Source organism: Moschus berezovskii, chromosome 7 (genome assembly GCF_049115385.1).
Source record: "Moschus berezovskii isolate FMDL1 chromosome 7, NW_MosBer_1.0, whole genome shotgun sequence".
Taxonomy (NCBI): domain Eukaryota; kingdom Metazoa; phylum Chordata; class Mammalia; order Artiodactyla; family Moschidae; genus Moschus; species Moschus berezovskii.
The window spans coordinates 37,467,781-37,474,388 of NC_142466.1; positions in this window are offsets into that span (position 1 = coordinate 37,467,781).

Here is a 6,608-nt window from a genome sequence, read left to right on the forward strand (position 1 = left end):
TATCAAAGTTCAAACGTAATTAAGAAATCAGTTGAGGTAGGACTTCAATTGTGCTTTTTGAAGGTAGAGAAAGAAAGCTCCCACAAATACTGACAGAACTAAGATAATGATTTCAACTGATCTAGAGAAATATGTGAAGAATGAAATGAAGACTCAGTATTGCTGGCTAACATACTGGCTTACTTGTAGCTTTCATTCCCAAAGTGAAGATATTGTACTATCTTATGAAATAATACATTACACTGAGTTTTTACTTTGAATAGTGGCACAACTTTGTCATGCGCATACAAAAAATCTTAGCCTCTTAAAATGTTCTTATTGAAAGAAATTTGGGGAGTTCTCTAGTTTAACCTCTAAATGTTATCTATCAGGATCCTAAGACCCAGAAAGGGTCTGTAATTCAACTATGGTCACTTAGTTCATTGGCAACAGAGTTGGGGTTAAAACCATGGCACTGGGTGATTAATTGCAGCCAGTGTAGTAGCCAGCAACAACAACATTCCGTATGTGTCTGAGGACCCAAGTGGTTTGGATGTGGTAGATGATCTCTAGGGTTCTTTCAATGCTAGTATTTTGAGAAGTCTTTTTTCAATCAAAAATAAACTTTAAAATTTTTATTTTAGAATAAATTTTTTAATATAACAAAATAACAAAATGTTTAAAGTCACCATCCAAGGAAAACTAGCTTGCCCATCTTAGATCTTGCTTTAGAAGGCACAGATATTATATATTGGGAATGCTCAGTGTAGCACATCCAGCAGCCATCTCCTTAAAAATAGTAGCCATGTCTCTTTCATTTTTGTATCCTAGACCTGGAACAGTGCCTAGAACATGAAAAACATTAGTTAAATCGAACTGATCTCAATTATAGAAATGAGGAAACTGAGACACATTCTGGCTGGAAACTTGTCTTCTATCAATGTAACTCATGCATTCTCAACTGAGGTAATGTTTCCCCCAGAGTGAAAATTGGTCCTTGAGGGGCAAAAAAATCTGTCTTATCATGTATAAAATACAGATATATAGAGAGTACATTAAAAGATATGCAGTATAGCTGGGTATTAAGATTTCATAAGGGAGGGAAAACTAAAAAGGCTTCTATGAGAACAAAAGAAAATTTAAGATTGAGAAACACTGGTCTAAGCCTATAGAAATTTCATGAAGACAATACACATCACAAAATCAGAGGAAACATACCAATATTTTAGACTAATCCTTTTTTAATTTTTATTTTTATTATTTTTAACACCAAAAACATTTTGCATTGAGGTAGGGGCTTCCCTGGTGGCTCAGAGGTTAAAGCATCTGCCCACAATGCGGGAGACCTGGGTTCGATCCCTGGGTCGGGAAGATCCCCTGGAGAAGGAAATGGCAATCCACTCTAGTATTCTCACCTGGAGAATCCCATGGACAGAGGATCCTAGTGGGCTACAGTCAACGGGGTCACAAAGAGCTGGACGTGACTGAGCGACTTCACTTTCACTTTCATAGCCAATTAACAAAGTCATGATAGTTTCAGGTGAACAGCAAAGGGACTCAGCCATGCATACATATGTACCCATTTCCCCCCAAACTCCCCTTCCATCCAGGCTGGCACATAACATTGAGCAGAGTTCCATGTGCTATACAACAGATGTTTGTCGGTTATCAGTTTTACATATAGCAGTGTGTATGTGACCTTCTCAAAGTTCCTATCACTTCATCCAGCAACTGTAAGTTCATTTTCTAAGTCTATTAATCTCTTTCTGTTTTGTAAGTAAGTTCACTTGTATCTGGGTTCAATCCCTGGGTTGAGAAGATCCCCCTCCAGTATTTTGGCCTGGAGGATACAGTCCATGGGGTCACAAAGAGTCAGACATGATTGAGTGACTTTTATTTTCACTTGTATCATTTCTTTTTAGATTCCATATGTAAGGATATCATATGATATTTCTGCTTCTCTGTCTGACTTACTTCATTCAGTATGACACTCTCTAGGTTCATCCATGTGCTACAAATGGTCTTATTTCATTCTTTTTAATGGTTGAGTATTATTCCATTGTATGTATGTACCACATCTTCTTTATCAATTCCTCTATGAATGGATATTTGGTTGCTTTCATGTCTTGGTGATTGTAAATAGTGCCACAATGACATTGGGGTACATGTATATTTATAGACCATGTTTTTATCTGGATATATGTTCAGGAGTGGGATTGCAAGGCCAAATGGTAGCTCTATTTTTAGTTTTTTTAAGGAATCACCATACACTTCTCCATAATGACTGTACCAACTTACATACCCACCAACAGTATAGGAGGGTTCCCTTCTCTCTATACCCTCTCCATCATTTGTTGTTTGTCGATTTTTTGATTCTGGCCATTCTGACAGGTGTGAGGTGATATCTCACAGTAGATTTGATTTTCATTTCTGTAATAACTAGCAATGTTGAACATCTTTTCATGTTCCTATTGGCCATCTGTAGTATGTCTTCTTTAGAGAAATGTCTAATCAGGTCTTCTGCCCCTTTATTGAGTTGGTTGTTTGTTTTGATTCTATTAAGGATCATAAGCTATTTGTAAATTTTGGAGACTAATCTCTTATTGGTCATATCATTTGCATATATTTTCACCCAATCTGTGGGTTGTCTTTTCATTTTGTTTATTATTTCCTTTGCTCTGCAAAAGCTTTTGAGTTTAAGTAGGCCACATTTGTTTATTTTTGCTTTTATTTTCATCATTCTGGAAGATGAATCAAAAAAGATGTTGCTGTGGTTTATGTCAGAGTGTGTTCTGCCTATGTTTTCCTCTAGGAGTTTTATAGTGTTTGGTCTCACATATAGACCTTTAATCTGTTTTGAGCTTACTTTTGTGTGGGGCTAAGGAATGATCTAATTTCATTTTATTGCATGTGGCTGTCCAGTTTTCCCAGCACCATTTGTTGAAGAGAATGTCTTTCCAACATTGTGTAGTCTCGCCTCCTTTGTCATAGATTAATTGACCACAGGTGCATGGGCTTATTTCTGGGTTTTCTATCCTTTTCTATTGATCTGTATTTCTATTTTTGGGTCAGTACCATATTGTTTTGGTGACTGTAGCTTTGTAGTATAGTCTGAAGTCAGGGAGCCAATTCCTCCAGTTTCATTTTATCTTTTTCAAGATTTCTTTGGTTAGTCAGGGTCTTCTGTGTCTCCATAAAAATTTTGAGAATTTCTTTGTTCTAGTTCTATGAAAAATACCACAGGTAATTTGACAGGGATACTATTGAATCTGTAAAGTACCTTAGTAGTATAGTCATTTTGACAATATTGATTCTTCCAAACCACAAACATGGTATATCTTTCAATCTGCTTATTTTTTCTTCAGTTTCTTTCATCAGCTTTTTATAGTTTTCAGAGTACAATATTTTGTCTCCTTAGGTATGTTTATTCCTAGGTACTTTATTCTTTTTCATGCAATGGTAAATGGAATTGTTTCTTGAATTTCTCTTTCTGATCTTTCATTGTTAGTGTATAGAAATGCAACAGATTTCTGCACATTCATTTTTTAACCTGTAACTTTACCAAATCCATTGATTAGCTCTAGTAGTTTTTTGGCATCATCTTTAGGATCTTCTACATATAGTATCATGTCATCTGCAAACAGTGAGAGTTTAACTTCTTTTCCAATTTGGTTTCCTTTTACTTGTTTGCTTCTCTGATTGCTGAAGCTGGGACTTCCAAACCTATGTTAAATAAAACATGGTAAGAGTAGACATCCTTTTCTTGTTCCTGAACTTAGAGGGAATGCTTTCAGTGTTTCACCATTGAGTATGATGCTGCTGCTACTGCTGCTAAATCACTTCAGTCGTGTCCGACTCTGTGAGACCCCATAGACGGCAGCCCACAAGGCTCCCCTGTCCCTGGGATTCTCCAGGCAAGAGCACTGGAGTGGGTTGCCATTTCCTTCTCCAATGCATGAAAATGAAAAGTGAAAGTGAAGTTGCTCAGTCGTGTCTGACCCTCAGCGACCCCATAGACTGTAGCCTTCCAGGCTCCTCCATCCATGGGATTTTCCAGGCAAGAGTACTGGAGTGGGGTGCCATTGCCTTCTCCGGAGTATGATGCTAGCTGTTGGTTTATCATATATGTCCTTTGTTATGTTAAGGTATGTACTGTCTATGCCCACTTTCTGGAGAGTTTTTATGATAAATGGGTGCTAAATTTTGTCAAAAGCTTTTCCTGCATCTATTGAGATGATCATATGGTTTTTATTCTTCAGTTTTTGATATGGTGTATCACATTGATTGATTTGAAAATGTTGAAAAGTCCTTGTATCACTGGGATGAATCCCACTTGTTCACTGTGTCTGATCTTTTTAATGTATTGTTGGAAATGGATTGCTAGTATTTTGTTGAAGATTTTTGCATTTGTGGTCATCAGTGATGCTGACCTGTAATTTTCTTTTTTTGTAGTATCTTCATCTGGTTTTGGTATTAGGGTGATGATAGCCTCATAAAATGAGTTGGGATGTTTTCCTTCCTCTGTGAATTTTTGGAACATTTTCAAAAGGATAGGTGTTAACTCTTCTCTAAATATTTGATAAAATTCTCCTGTGAAGCCATCAGGTCCTGGACTTCTGTTTTACGGGAAGTTTTTAGTCATGGTTTCAATTTCAATCTTGTGATTGTTCTGTTCATATTCTCTATTTCTTCCTGGTTCAGTCTTCAGTTCAGTTCAGTCACTAAGTCGTGTCCGACTCTTTGTGACCCCATGAATCACAGCATGCCAGGCCTCCCTGTCCTTCACCAACTCCCGGAGTTCACTCAAACTCACTTCCATCGAGTCAGTGATGCCATCCAGCCATCTCATTCTCTGTTGTCCCCTTCTCCTCCTGCCCCAATCCCTCACAGCGTCAGAGTCTTTTCCAGTGAGTCAACTTGTCGCATGAGGTGGCCAAAGTATTGCAGTTTCAGCTTTAGCATCAGTCCTTCCAATGAACACCCAGGACTGATCTCCTTTAGAGTGGACTGGTTTGATCTCCTTGCAGTCCAAGGGACTCTCAAGAGTCTTCTCCAGCACCACAGTTCAAAAGCATCAATTCTTCCACAATCAGCTTTCTTCAGAGTCCAACACTCACATCCATACATGACCACCGGAAAAACCATAGCTTTGACTAGACGGACCTTTGTTGGCAAAGTAATGTCTCTGCTCTTTAATATGCTGTCTAGGTTGGTCATAACTTTCCTTCCAAGGAGTAAGCATCTTTTAATTTCATGGCTGCAATCACCATCTGCAGTGATTTTGAAGCCCAAAAAAATAAAGTCTGACACTGACCTGCATATAGGTTTCTCAAGAGGCAGGTCAGGTGGTCTGGTATTCCCATCTCTTTCAGAAGTCTAGGGAGACTGTAACTAAGAATTTGTCCATTTCTTCCACATTATCCAATTTATTGGCATATAGTTGTTCATAGTAGTCTCCTGTGAGCCTTGGTATTTCTATGGAGTCAGTTGTAACTTCATTTTTATTTCTAATGTTACTGATTTGAGTCTTCTCCCTTTTTTTCTTGATGAGTCTGGCTAAAGATTTATTGATTTTGTTTATCTTTTCAAAGAACCAGCTTTTAGTTTCATCTATATAATTTTTTCTTTGTCTCTATTTCATTTGTTTCTGCTCTAATCTTTATGATTTTGTTGCTTCTACTAACTTTAGATATTTTTGGTTTTTTGTTTTTCTTTCTCTAGTTATTTAGCTGCAAGTTTAGGTTGTTTATTTGAGATTTTCCTTTTTCTTGAGGCAAGATTGTATTGCCCTAAACTTCCCTATTAGAACTGCTCTTGCTGCATCCCATAAGTTTTGGACCATTGTGCTTTCCTTTTCATTTGTCTCTAGGTAATTTTTTAAATTTCTTTTTTTATTTCTTTAGTGATCCAGTGGTTGCTTAGTAGCATATTGTTTAGCCACCACATGTTTGTGTTTCATAGAGCTTTTTTAATCTCATAGCATGTGATCAGAAAAGATGCTTGATATGATTTCAATTTTCTTAAATTTGCCAAGGCTTGCCTTGTGGCCCAGCACGTGGTCAATCTTGGAGAATGTTCCATGTGCTCTTGAGAAAAATGTATAGTCTGCTGCTGTTGGATGGGATGCTCTATAAATAGACTAATCCTATTTGGCCCCCACATTCTTTTTCATGACAGTTATTAAAATGGCTTTATTTTATTCTTATTGTTCAGTCATTCATTTAAGAGATTCAGTTTCATATTCTATTCAAAGCCATCTTCTCTCTGAGCATTCATTATGAATTCCTTGGGAAACTCCCTCTCTTCCTCCAAGGGACCCCTGTGCTCCCTTTGATCCCCCAGCATCACTGGTCCTCTGTTTTCATCTGACCTATGAGCTCCTCCTTCCCGTTTAGTGTATGTGGTCCTACAGAACCCCTTTTTCCCACTTAGAAATTTCCATGTCTCTCTCCAATACTGTTACCACTACATTAGAAGGAAAATTAAGGTAGCCAAGCTGGCAGCTAGACAGAAGGCGTGTGGGGTGCCATATTACAGCTCCCCCAAATCTGGAGGCACCACGCAATTGACTTCAATGAGGGGAAATACTACTGTCCTCTCTTCTACAGGGAAATGAAATGAAGGATTGG